General features: G+C 37.1%; 1 pseudogene; it reads right to left on the reverse strand.

Annotated features, from left to right (window-relative positions):
• Positions 1-374: 374 nt before the first annotated feature.
• Positions 375-14135, reverse strand: LOC110216400 (ER membrane protein complex subunit 3 pseudogene; annotated as a pseudogene).
• Positions 14136-14790: the final 655 nt, after the last annotated feature.

A 14790-nucleotide genomic window follows, 5' to 3' on the forward strand; every position in this document is an offset into this window, starting at 1 on the left:
CTGAAAGGGGCCATACTCTATCTAGTTGTTAGAGGACAGGAAAAAAAAAAAGGCTTCTAAGTTCTTTGGATTCCAGAAAAAAATCAGCTAGACCTAATGTTATTTCCGATCTTGCAGTTTGCTGTGCTCTCACTATCTGGCTTTCCCCTCTTATTGACTGCTATTACCAGAGACATAAGCTAGAAAATAAATTTTTTTAAATAGTTTTCTGAATCATGTGAAATGATTTACTTCTTGTGACTTCAAACACAAAAAGGGAGACAAGTTCAGACAAGAGTAGGCCCTAGTGAGATGTCCAGCCCATGCTCCTCTTTATTCTGAGCTTTTCAAACACAAATTAAAAAAATATCTTATGACTTCTATGAGTCCCCGGCAGTGTGCTGGAGATGCCAGTACTGGTTTAACCCCCCCCCCAAGCCTTCAGAGAAGGGATGTCTGTAGCTTCTTTCTGAACACAGCTTCAAAGTGGAGATCCTGGACCATGAGCTCTTCTTCAACATTATCTTTGTTCAGCTTTGTTACTTTCTGCAGATATGGTCATTGCTGCTTTCGTCATCTGCTTCCATATCACTTGAGACTGGTCTGCAGCACTGTCTTGGCCCAGAATCAGGGAATGCTTCACAGTCCAAACCAGGACAGGATACAGAACTCATCCACGATGCATCGAAAGTGAGCAGTTCAACCCCTTGCTGTGGCATGGGTTTAAATCAGAAGATCAGAAAAAATGGGACCTTGGTTGTTACAAATTCAGAGAAAGTCATGTTGATCCAGCCACCAATAAGAATCATCAGAAGTACATTTGTTGCTTTTCCTTTCACCATGTCTGTGACCATGGCAGGATCCATCATAGGAAATGGAGGGACTGGCTTCCTCTTTGTTTTTTGTTTTTGTTTTATTTTTGAAAAATCCATCCTCAGGGTTGTTGAAATAATACTTTCGTGTCAAGAAAGACTGTTTAGGAATCCTTTTTCCTTGACGACTCTACTTCGAATTAAAACTTGATTGTTGGACACTTGCTCCTGGGTGAGCTTCTTGTCGCTCTGCAGCAGAATGGACCTGTAGTGGCGGAACATGCCTAGGAGGAAGGTGATCAAGACGATGGGCGGACCACCCAGAGGGACAGAGGGGGATGTTGGAGTCCAGCAGCAGCTCGCGCTCTGCACTCGTGGACAAGGAGGGATGCTCGCAGGGTACTTCAGCGACTTCTGAGCCTCCTTCTCCGCAAGGACCCTGAGGGCGAGCAGTCACAACCTTGGCTGTGACTTCTTCATCACCTCAGGCTCCTTCAACCACCGCCCTCCTTCCTCCAGCCGGCTCCCCTGCCCTCCCCTCAAAGTACCCAGGGCCGCGTCCAGCCTGATATTTCAGTTAAGGTTTTGTACATCAAAGAAAGACCATAACTACAGTTGGGAGATAGGGGATTTGTAAATCAGAATGATGAAATTTAGAAGACACCAAAAATCCTTCTATTCCAACAAGAATATACAATTGAACTTTGCATCTACTTAGCAAGACTTATTTAAAATAGGACACTAACACCATGCCCACTTTTCAAGAGAACTCTTTACCAGTAATGCTCTTCCTCCTCTTTCCCCACCCCATGGTTGTGGTGCCCCAAGTTGTGAGATCCCAGGGATTCTGTCTCTCTACAACAGAGTGTGGTCTCAGAGTCTCTTACTCCATGGGTCTTGTGTCCTGAGTTACCAAGTGTCTTCTTTTTTCCACCCCTCATCTGAATTTGTCATAAAAATTAAATTTGAGAGCATAAAATTCTTTGTACTCAAGTAACATGTTGTAACAAATAGAAAACTGGCCTCAGACCCAACAAGGCTTGGGTTGAAATTTTGATTCTAATACCTATTGGTTGTGCAAATCACTTAATTTTTCAGTTCTCTAAGCCATTGTCTAAAACTAAAGTTTATAGAGCATGTGTTGATGTCTCAGAGAGAGAGTTTTCTCCTCTGGGAGTTCTCTATAATAATGAAATCCTAAATCTAGTCCCCATTTCAGTCCCTTTCAAATAGTCATTTGCATTTGCTGAGTATCTGATGTATGCAGAACTCATAAACAGTAGGATTGAAGAGAGAAGAAATATTAAAGTCCGTTTTGTTAAAAACAAACAAACAACCAAAAAAAAAACCATTCAATTTAGTTGAAAGAGTCAAAGCACCCCTTACAAGACTGGTCTTAGGGGGGAAAATATAAAGCAAGTTTACCTTCCTTATGCCTTCTCATCAAAAGGAGGTGGAAAGAGAATTGTATAAGAAGTTTGAGGGTACAGTGGAGCTCCTTGAATATAGAACAAAGGTCCCAAAGAGTACAATGAAATGGATTAGAAGATAATAAGCCAGGCTGTTGGGATATGGCAGTGGGTGAAGGAGGTAGGAGGGCAGGTGAAGTGGTGGCATGAGAACTGAAGAGATCAGAGAAGTCATTTTAACTCTGGAACTGTAGGAATGATGGATCTGTAGGTTAAACCTAAGGTTACATGACTGAGCTTGGAAGGAACAGAATCTATATTTTCCTGATAGGCTTCATCAACACAAAGGACAGATGTGAAAATTTCCAGGTACATTTGGATGCACTAATTGAATGAAATTATCTACATCAGTTATCACCTCTTTTTTCTTTCTCTTTCTTGATTGTGGGTCTGGTACTTCCAGGACAGAAGCATGAGTAGAAAGAGATAAGATAAGGGACTTCTTTTATGAAGATGTCCTATGCAATTTTACCTCCAACTGGCCTTTCATACCTTAATGGCCAAATTGAGGCTTCCAGGTTTCTAAGATTCCTGGCAAGAAATGTTTCTTTATAAGTTCTTTCCCTTGACCACCTGCTACAAAAATTCAATCACTTATCACTTATTGCCAATTCAACCTCTGTACCAGACCTGCACAATTTGGTAGTAGGTAGGGGCCAAAATTAAAATAAGCTAAATTTGTTCAGGCCACAGATAGATTAGAGTACAGACAGACTGACAATGGTTGGTTGCTATGGGGTCACATGACAAACAGGAGAGTGAACAGTGATAACCCTACATTTTTCACGGGCCACCTAAAATCCTTTGGTGGGCCACAACGACTTCACGGGCTGCTTGTTGTGCTGGCCTGCTCTGCGTTATCTCTCAAATCCACTTTCTCCTTTCTACCATCAGCTAAGCTGCCTCATTTGTGGTCCTCATGTCTTATTTTATAGAACAGTGGTCTCCACTGTTGCTTTCCTAGTGAGTTAAAACATAAAACAAAAATACAAAGGGCTTTGGGAAAAAGCAAACATACATTTATTAAATACCTAATATTTGCCAGGTACTATGCTAAGTGATACACAAATATCACCAAATCCTTGCAGCAACACTGGGAAATAGGTGCTATTATTATTACCATTTCATATTTGAGGAAACTGAGGCAAATAGCGGTAACATGACTTTCAAAAGATCACATAGCTTTTCGAATCTGAGTAGATTTGAACTCAGGTCTTCCTGATTCAAGGGCCAGCACTTTATGCACTGTGCTAACTAGCTGCCTAAATAACACACTCTCAATATACATATATTTATTTTAAAAAAACTTACTCCCAATACATGCATATTTATTGAATTAAGCATAAACTCTTATTTCACATTTAAAGTTGTTCATAAGTTTCACCTCATAGCTTGCTACCTGGCAAAGAACACAAAATATGGGAAAAATCAAGGTTGCAGAGGGATAGGTACATTAGCGCCATTTTTGGTAGAGCTTTGAATCAGTCTAATCATTTGCCAAGAAATGTGGGATTACATAAAGAAATTATGTAAGTTGATCTTAGACCCTTTGGCCTAGTGATTCCAATACTATAACAGTGTCTTACAGAGGCCACTGATAAAAAAAAAAAAAAAGAAGTCACTGAATACACCTAAATTATTTATAACAGCACCTTTTGGATACCAAAGAATTGGAAGCAAAGTAGATACTCACTGGTTGGGGGAATGGCTAAACAAACTGAATTATATAAATTTAGCAGTTTTCCCCTGGCCCCAGACTTCCACTTGCAGATACCTATAGAGGGAAAACCTTTTCTCAGTTCAGAGCAGAAGTCAAGGTTTAAAAGAAGTCCCAAAGGAAATGTCAGTTCTATCACCATCTTTCTCTCCAGGTGCCTGTCTAGCCTCCATGTCATGTATAAAGAATAGTCAAATGGCTACTTTGGCTGAACCATACTTTATATCGTATCTGGTAAAATGTGATAAGACTGGAAAGGTTAGTTGAGACCATATTATTAACGGGTTTTTTGTCTAATTTTTTCACATAAGTTTTATTGATATATTTTCCTTCTTGAGATCATTAAATTATCCCCCAATATCCATACCTCTTCCTCTCCCAAAAAGCCATAGCTCTATCATCTTTCTGCTCATCAGAGTATGCTGGAAACCTCTCTCATACTTGCCACTGCTAGACTTCCTGATTCCATCTATCTTAGTGCTTTTATACAAGACTCGTAAAATCTCTTAGTCAGCTGAAAAACACTTCTGTTTGGCATTATTTCACATTATCAAATTACTTTCAAAGACTTTTCACACTAAGTTGAAAGACTATGAGTCAGACTGATTGATTGGATGTCTTGTCACATATTTTAAGTATGATGGAATTGAGCAAAATCAATCACTGCACTCACACCTGGAATGAACACACCCTCCTCATAAACAGCTCTAACAATCCCTAATTTCCTTTAAGGTTTATCTCACTCAAGTGACACTTTTTTTTTTACAAAGCCTTTACTGATCTCCAACCTTTCTCCCTCTCACTAGTATCTTTTCCCACAAATGAATTTATAGCTACTTTGTAGCTATTTTGAGTGTGTGTATATGCATATACATATGCATATACACATATGACTATGTACAGATAGACACACACTTATCCCTTCCCCATCATGACTTTCCTCATCAGAGTTTTGATATACCTCCAATATGCATAAGAAATTAAATGACAATTTTGGGGGAATTTTGTAGAAGCTGCAGATAACATGTGAAAGCCAGCAGATGACACAAAAAAGTTTAGGAGCTCAAATGCATTAAATAGATATATAGCATTATATAATATCAACATATTTTATTTTTAATACCGTAATAATTCAAACATCTTCTCTGGTACAAAGGGAGGGCCAGAACATTTTACACTGATTTTCCAGATCGTGAGGATGTCATGACCCCAACCCCTGTGATGCAGAAGGTATAACTGTAGATATAAATGACAGATATATAGATATAGATACACACACACACACACACACACACACACACACATACACGAACACATTGATTGACAGCAAGCTCCTTCAAGGCAAAGATAGTTTCACTTTGGTTTTTTATCCCCAGCACCTAGCATAGTGCCTGGTACATAGTAGTTGTTTCATAAATGCTGATTGGTTGATTAATATGCATGCCCAACAATATTAATCTAGTATGTGGTTTATTAAACCTGAGTGAAAAATTGAAAAAAATAAAAAAATAAATGGCATAATTTTTATTTACTTTACATATTTTAAAAAAATTAATTATAGGTTAGAGTTAGCTATTAAACCTACAGATAGAGGTCTTCAGGTCAACCCCTTTCCCTAACTGTAATTTTTTTTCCCAGTTATTTTCCTCTCCTCTCTTCTCCTCTCCTCTCTTCTCTCCTCTTCTTTCCCTTCCCCTCCCTTCCTTTTTCTTGACAGATTCAGGGAAATTAAAATGTGGGCATTTCTTTTGAGGTGAGAGTGGAAGAAGTGGGAACAAGATTAGCAGTGATAAAGTGGTCTGGTGTCAGGGGATGGGGCAACGAAGGGAAAAATATTGCCTAACTGGGGAAAAACACCCAGCTTGCATTAGGCACGGGAAGATGAGCCACAGAAATAGGCACTGTCTGTAAGCATGCTGAATAGCTATCCTACTCTCTTCATTTCTAATTTTTCTTTGCCCAATCCAAAGGATCATCTTGTGCATTCCCTGGCACCCCACTTGGAAGACTATTGTCCTATATACACTATCATCCTATCTGGATAATTGGTACCAACTCCAGGATTTCACCTTTCTAAGTCATCCTACACACTGCCACCTACATAATTTACTAAGTCACAATGCAGGTCAAGTAATTCAGATACTCAACCTTTATAATCCTCTTCTCCATATTGTCACTGAAATAAAGTGTCAAATGCTGAACCTGTCATTTAACTCTATATTCCTTTATTCAACTTCTCTCTATATATTCTACTCACAAATTGGAATATTCAACCTCCTCCCTTTTCATGCTGCTTTCTCCACCTCTATGCCTTTGTTCACAGGTCCCCTAGGCCTAGACTCCCTCCAATTTAAGCATGGCCTTTCCAACTCTCCATCCGTTATTTAAGTATGTTTCTTTCACATCTATTATAGCATAAACTTCTGGAGAATAGTATTTGTATTGTAGTTATAGTAGCATTCCAAGAAGACTGAGCATAGCACATTCCTCACAGTAGGTGTTTTATAAATATTTGCAGAGCTGAATTCAATTTATTGCAGTTATCTAACCTCTCTGCTCTTTTCCCCCTCTACTTCTTTCTGATTAGTGCCCTATCTACCTACCTGTTAGGATATGGCATGTGTATGTGTGTGTGTGTTAGGAAGAGCAATGTGAAATCATTTTGGAAAACAAACAAATAATATACAAGTAAGCTGTTGTCGATATTATTACTCTAAGTAGGCCAATGAAGTAGTGAAGGCATATATAAACTACTAGATATTCCACACACTTTCATTGACCTCCATTCAATAGCAAGAGATCTGCACAAAAGCCTACAAAATGTTGATTGGACTTCACATGGAAGATTTATTTGGAATGCACAAATAAGATAGGTAATAAATAAGAAAAGATATATAAGTTTTGGTCCATATCATTAGACTGAATGGCCACATCCATAAGATACATCAAAATATTGACAAAAATAATATATAATATAATGTAACATAAAGTAACAAATACAACATAAAATAAAATAATATAACGCAGGACCACTTGGTTGGACCGCCATAATAGAACTGTCCACCTTAGTTTGGAGGTAATAGTAGAATTACAGAGTTCTTAGGAATTTTGGTAATAAAATTGAAGTAATTCATGTAACAACCTCGAATACGAACTTAAGAGCCTTAGGTTTGAATCTTGTTCCACTATGTACTATCTACCTGAGTGACTGTGATTCATAGTTTCCTCAATTTAATTTAAATTTAATACATGTTTATTGTAAAACAGAGATATTAATATTTCAGGGTTGCCATGAGAAAAGTTATTTGGAAATTTCAGAGCCCTATCATTTAATACATAGAACAGTAAATTTACGCTAAAGTCCTGTTTTGATGTCTCTTCAAGGCATACAGGTGAAACTGAGTAATTTTGAGGGCTGTACCAATAGAAGATAGATTCCACGATATCTTATCCAAACTTAAAAAACTTTGTGTACAGGCTTGAAAGTGGGCTAGTACTACTCTTGCCAAGTCCTGAAAGACTCAGAACCGGAAAGTAGATCACTGGATGCTGCCCTTCTCCATCTGTATGTCCCTCTTCCTCCTCTTCTTCCTCCTCCATCTCCTTCTTCTCCTCCAAACTCCTCAATTTAGTGTAATCAAAATTATCCTGTTTGCATTTCATAATTTTCTCTGTCTTTTGTTTCATCATAAATTCTTCTGTTCTACATAAATCTGACAGGTAAACTATTCCTTGTTCTCCCAGGTTGCTTATAATATCAGACTTAAATCTAGATCGTGTACCCATTTTGACTTTATTTTGGTAAATGGTGTAAGGTTTTGGTCTATGTCTAGTGTCTGCCATACTCTTTTCCAGTTTTCCCAGCAGTTTGGTCAAGTAGTGAGTTCTTATCCCAGAAGCTGGGGTCATTGGGTTTATCAAACAGTATATTACTATAGTCATTGACTACTGTGTCTTGCATACCTAACCTATTGCACTGATCCACCACTCTAATTCTTAGCAAGTACCAATTAGTTTTGATGATTACTGCTTTGTAATGCAATTTAAGTTCAGTACGGCTAGGCCACCTCACCTAGCATTTCTTTTCATTACTTCCCTTAATATTCTGCATATTTTGTTCTTCCAGATGAATCTTGCTATTGTTTTTTTCTAGCTCTATAAAGTAATTTTTGATAGTTTGACTGGTACAGCATTGAGTAAGTAAATTAGCTTAGCTAGAATTGTCATTTTTATTATATTAGCTCAGCCTACCCATGAGCAACTGATGTTTTTCCAATTATTTGGATATGACTTTGCGTGAAAAGCGTTTTGTGATTGTGTTAAGATATATCCTGTGTTTATTTTGGCAGGTAGACTCCTAAATATTTTATAATGTCTACAGTGACTTTAAATGGAATTTCTCTTTCTATCTCTTACTGTTGGATGTTTTTAGTAATATACAGAAATGCTGATGACTTATATGGGTTTATTTTATATCCTGAAACTTTGCTAAAGTTATTTATTTTTTCAAGTAGCTTTTTTACTTGATTCTCTAGGATTCTCTAAGTATATCATCATATTATCTGCAAAGAGTGATAGCTTTGTTGCTTCTTTGCCTATTCTAATACCTTCAATTTCTTTTTCTTCTCTTATTGCTAAAGCCAATGTTTCTAATACCATATTGAACAACAGTGGTGATAATAGACATTTTTTTTTCACCTTTGATCTTAGTGGAAATGCTTCTAGTTTATCCCCATTACATATAATGCTTGCTAAAGGTTTCAGGTAGATGCCACTTATCATTTTAAGGAAGACTCCGTTTATTCCTATATTCTCTAATGTTTTTAATAGGAATGCATGTTGTATTTTGTCAAAAGCTTTTTCTTCATCTATTGAGATGATCATGTGCTTTCTGTTGGTTTTGGTGTTGATTATGCTCATAGTTTTCTTAATGTTGAACCAGCCCTGCATTCTTAGTATAAATGCTACCTGGTCAGGTTGTATTATTCTACTGATAAGTTGCTGTAGTCTTTTTGCTAACATTTTATTTAAAATTTTTGCATCTATATTCATTAAGGAAATTGGTCTAGAATTTTCTTTCTCTGTTTTGACTCTTCCAGGTTTAGGTATCAACACCATATTTGTATCATAAAAAGAATTTGGTAGGACTCCTTCTTCACCTTTTTCCCCAAATAATTTTTATAGTATTTGAATTAGTTGTTCTTCAAATGTTTGATACAATTTGCTTTCAAATCCATCCAGCCCTGGAGATATTTTCCTAGGGAGTTCATTGATGGCTTGTTCAATTTCTTTTTTCTGAGATGGGGTTAAGTATTTTACTTCCTGTTCTGTCAATCTGGGAAATTCATATTTTTGTAAACATTCATCCATTTCACTAAAATTGTCAAATTTATTGGCATACAGTTGGTCAAAATAGTTCCTAATTATTGTTTTAATTTCCTTTTCATTGGTGGTGAATTCACCCTTTTCATTTTTGACATTGGTAATTTGGTTTTCTTCTTTTTTTGTTTTAATCAAAATTAACTAAAGGTATCTATTTTAATTTTTTTCATTAAAGCAGCTCTTATTTTTATTTATTAGTTCAATAGTTTTCTTAATTTCAATTTTATTAATCTCTCCTTTGGTTTTCAGCATTTCTAATTTGGTATTTAAGTGGGGGTTTTCAATTTGTTCTTTTTCTAACTTTTTTAGTTGCATGCCCAATTCATTGATCTCTTCTTTCTCTGTTTTATTCATGTAAGCATTTAAAGATATAAAACTTCCCCTAAAAACAGCTTTCACTGTATCCTATAAGTTTTGGTATGTTGTCTCCTTATTGTCCTTCTCTTGAATGAAGTTATTGATTGTTTCTATGATTTATTGTTTGACCTACTCATTCTTTAGGATTAGATTATTTAATTTCCAATTAATTTTTCTATCTTTCTGTGGCCCTTTATAATATATAATTTTATTACATCATGATCTGAAAAGAATGCATTTAATATTTCTGCCTTTTTTACATTGGATTATGAGGTTTTTATGCCCTAGTACATAGTCAATTTTTGTGTAAGTGCCATGTACCACTGAGAAAAAAATTATATTCCTTTCTATTCCCTTTCAGTTTTCTCCAGAGGTCTATGATAGCTAACTTTTCTAAAATTCTATTCACCTCCTTAACTTCTTTCTTGTTTATTTTGTGGTTAGATTTATCTAGTTGTGAGAGGGGGAGGTTGTGGTCCCCCACTAGTATAGTTTTGCTGTCCATTTCTTCCTATAACTCCTTTAACTTCTCTTCTAAGAATCAGATGCTATGCCACATGGTGCATATATGTTCAATAATGATATTATTTGATTGTCCATAGTGTCTTTTAGCAGGTTGTAGTTTCTTCCTTATCTCTTTTAATTAGATCTATTTTTGCTTTTGCTTTGTCTGAGATCAGGATTTCTATCCCGTTTTTTTTTTTAACTTCAGGTGAAGTAAAATATATTCTACTGCAGCCTCTTACCTTTACCCTGTGTGTATCCTTCTGTTTCAAATGTGTTTCTTATAAACAGCATATTGTAGGATTATGGTTTTTAATCCATTCTGTATCTGCTTCTGTTTTATGGGAGATTTCATCCCATTCCCATTCACAATCATGATTACTATCCATGTCTTTCTCTCTCTCTTATTCCCCCCCCCCATTTATGGTTTTCTTTCGCCTTTTCTCTTTCTCTCTTCACTAGAGTTTTACTTTTGTCCACCATCTCCCTCAATCTGCCCTCCCTTCTATCCACCTCTCCTTTTTGTTTTCCTTTCCCCTTACTTCTTCTTCCCTCCCTTCTATCCCCCCTTCCCTTTTCTTTCAACTTTCCCCTCCTACTGCCTATATGGCAAGTTAGATTTCTATCTCAGCTGATTATGTTATTCCCTCCTTGAGCCAAATCTGATGAGAGTAAAGTTCAAACAATGCTCATCTCTCTCCCTTCTTTCCCTCTACTTTAATATGTCCTTGTATTTCTTCATGTGATGCAATTTACCCTTTTCTGCCTCCTCCTTTCATTTCTCCCATTACAGTTCCTTTTTAGCACTTTAATAGTTTTTTTTTATCATCACATCAAAGTCAACTTAAACCTACCTCCTCTGTCTATGTATATACTTTCTAAATGTCATAATAACAATGCCATTCTCAAGAGTTATAAGTATCATCTTCCTATGTAGGAATGTAAACAGTTTACCTTTATTGAATAGCAAGGTTTTTTTTTCCCCTTTCCTGTTTACCTTTTCATGCCTCTCTTGAGTCTTGTATTTGAAGACAAAATTTTCTGTTGAGCTCTGGTCTTTTCATTAGGAAAGTTTGGAAGTCCCCTATTTCATTAAATGCCCATCTCCTCTTCTGACAGATTATGCTTAGTTTCACTGGGTAGTTGATCCTTGGTTGTAATCCATCTCCTTTGCCTTACAGAATATCATATTCCAAGCTCTCTGATATTTTAATGTAGAAGCTGCAAGGTCTGTGTAATCCTGATTGTGGTCCCATGATATTTAAATTGTTTCTTTCTGGCTATTTGTAGGATTTTCTCCTTTACCTGATAATCCTGGAATTTGGCTACAATATTCCTTGGTGTTTTCAATTTGGGATCTCTTTCAGGAGGCGATCGATGGATTCTTTTGATGACTATTTTACCCTCTGCTTCTAGGGCCTCAGGGCAATTTTCCTTGATGATTTCTTGAAAGATGTTGTCCAAAAATTTATCATGACTTTCTGGTAGACCAATAATTCTTAAATTATCACTCCTGGATCTATTTTCCAGGTTAGTTGTTTTTTTTTCCAATGAGGTATTTTACATTTTCTTCTATTTTTTTTTCATTCTTTTGATTTTGTTTGACTGATTTTTGATGTCATTAGTTTCCAATTGCCCAATTCTAATTTTTACTTCAGTTAGCTTTTGTACCTCCTTTTCCATTTAGCTCATTTTACTTTTTAGGGAGTTCTCTCCAGTGAGTTTCTGTGCCTTCTTTTCCATTTGGCCAGTTCTACTTTTTAAGGAGTTGGTTTTTTCACTGTACTTTTTTTTTCTATTTTGTCAACTTTATTTTTAAAGGAATTGTTCAAGTTTTCTTCTACCTCTCTCATTTGACTTGTAAAATCCTTCTTGAGCTCTTCCAAGAAGGCTTTTTGGGCTTGAGACCAGTTCATATTCCCCTTTGATGTTTCAGATGTGGGTATATTGAGAATGTTGTCCCCTGAATTTGTGTTTTGATCTTCCCTGTCACCAAGATGCTTCTCCATGGTCATTGTTTTTCTGTGTTGCTTTTTGGTCATGTTGTTTGCCTTTTTTTCTGGCTTTTAAAGTTTATCCCTGCTTCTGGGACCCAGGGTGAACTGTCCCAAGCTTCTTGTGCTAGAGACTAGGGGCCTGGTTACTGGTTTACCACTGGCTTGCTAGGATGCCTCCCTTCCTGTGCTTTTCCCCTTCAGCCACAGAAAGAGGGACCTTTCCTTTTAATTCCCCTAGCTCACGAGCTAAAAGGCTGCTGTATCTAATCTTTCTGCAGGCTCCACTATTTCAGGATTGTTCCTGGGGCAATATTGTCTGGGTTTTTTAAGGTCAGTAAAGGAGGGTAAGAGTGACTTACTGCTTACTCTGCTATCTTGGCTTCTGGAAGTCTAAATAGATGACTTTCAAACATTCAGTCTGTGGGCTAATAGCTCCAGAAGCAGTCATCAATGTCGCTGCTACTACTGCTGCAGAGTCAGTCACTCCCAAGGCCTGCTCTTGGTTTGCTGGTGCTGGGGCTGTATTGGCATGCCCTGCAGCCTTGCGCTAGACTGAGCTTCTCTCTCACCCATTCCCCCCACCCCCTCGGCTGACTTTCTAAATTGTCTCTGATATCTGTGGGCTGAGAAGACTGGAAACTGTCGCGCTTCCAGTTATTGAGTCCCAGGTTTATGCTGCGGCCTGTGTGTGGGATTCTCCTCTCTCATCTCAATGCAACAGACCCTTCTTGTCAACCTTCCAGGTTGTCTTTGGCTGGAAATCTGTCTCACTATGTCTCTTTGTGGGTTTTCCCCCTCTAGAATTTGTTCAGAGTCACTTTTTGGAGGTGTTTGAAGCTGTTTGGGAGCGAGTTCTGGCGAGTCCCTGCTTTTACTTTGCCATCTTGGCTCCACCTCCTAACCAAGTTTTTTAGAACACTGGAGTTGGAGTGAGTAAAACTTAAGTTGAAATCCTATCACAGGCTCTCCCTAGATGTGTGATTCTTGACAAGTCACTTAACTTATCCCGTTTCTTCATCTGTAAAATAGGGTTAATAATCAGAACTACCTCATAGGATTGTTGTGAGCATCAAACCAGACTATAGATATATAGAACTTTAGAAAATATAACTTATATAAATGCTATTATTATTGTTATTTTTGTTAATATTATTAAAAATGCAGGAGTCAGACTACTTGAAGCAAGTAATCTTCAATATTTATTATGTTCCTAGTATGTACCAGACACTATAGTAGGCACTTGGAATTTTTTTTTAAATTCCTGTCCTCTGAGTGCTTATACTCTAACTATAGGGACAACACATAAATGTAGGGTATACAAAACACTTACAAAACAGATATAGGATATATGGAGAGGGAAAGGCACTTGAAGCTCAGGGTGAGGTGGGGCAAGAGGAGGCATTTTAGTCCCTTTTAAGAATTCCTTCTAATGCTAACTGTATGATTTTTCTCAAGACCAACTCACCTAATACCACCTCACATGGTTAACAGTTGATTCACAAACTTGCATGGAAATACACTATAGACCATAGCTTTCAAAGTTACCCTTAAGTTTCTAAAGCTATTTATATTCTATAGAAAATGGGGAAAAAAAGTTTTTGAATCAAAAGGAGACCAAAGTAATACAAAGACAGCAGCAGATTGTGCTTAGAATACAATATTTCTTGAGGCTTAGGCCATACGTTTCATCACAGTCTGTACTTTTCCATTGAACAATTTATTTCTGCCACCACTCTGTTTTGAGCTTCAGACTCTGAAAGCTAATTAAAGTCATATTGAATGGTTTAGGCCAAACCTAAACAGTGATGAATTTTCAGGCTGCTTTTGTGTTTCAGGGTCTAAAAGTTTCTAGCAAGAGACAACATCATAAGCTAAGCTTTGCCATTGCTTTGCTTTTCAATTCGGTCTCGTCACACATGCCGTCGGCAGAAATACTGAGAATACAAAGTCAGTAACTTATATATAGGTAAAATAAAACGCCCAACTTTTCTGCAAACTGCACTGAAATCTGAAGGTGTACCATTTCTTACATGAATTAAACAGAAAGGTCTTAAATAAAGCCTGGGAGGCTAGCACAGTAGTTGCTTTGTTGAAAACCTACCAGGAAAATGTGTCCTATTCATTTATCAAAGAGTAAGTTTCTGAAACTGCTACCTAAGCCCCCAGGCAGAGCAATAACTAGATGATGGTTGGGGTGGAAAACAGGGGAAGTAGGACTTCTAATGAAGGAATACACTTCTATAGCATGTTTCCTCCCCAGGGGGTCTTCTTCCTCCCATAGCAACCTGTCATTCAATCAACAAGCACTTACAAATGTCTACCACCTGTAAGGCACTGTATTAGGTACTAGAGTTTTTTGGTTTGTTTATTTTTCTTTTACTAATAGAGGGAACAAAAAAGGTTCCTACTCTCAAGAGGCTTGCATATACGTATGCATGTATGTATCTATGTACACGTATGTATATGTTGATAGACTGATATGCATGTGTGTATGTACATGTATGTGTAGACATGTGACTCTGTATGTACATATATGTATGTGTATAAATATCATCCAATCCAATAAATATTTA

Source organism: Phascolarctos cinereus, unplaced genomic scaffold (genome assembly GCF_003287225.1).
Source record: "Phascolarctos cinereus isolate Bilbo 61053 unplaced genomic scaffold, phaCin_HiC Scaffold_5;HRSCAF=322, whole genome shotgun sequence".
Taxonomy (NCBI): Eukaryota; Metazoa; Chordata; class Mammalia; order Diprotodontia; family Phascolarctidae; genus Phascolarctos; species Phascolarctos cinereus.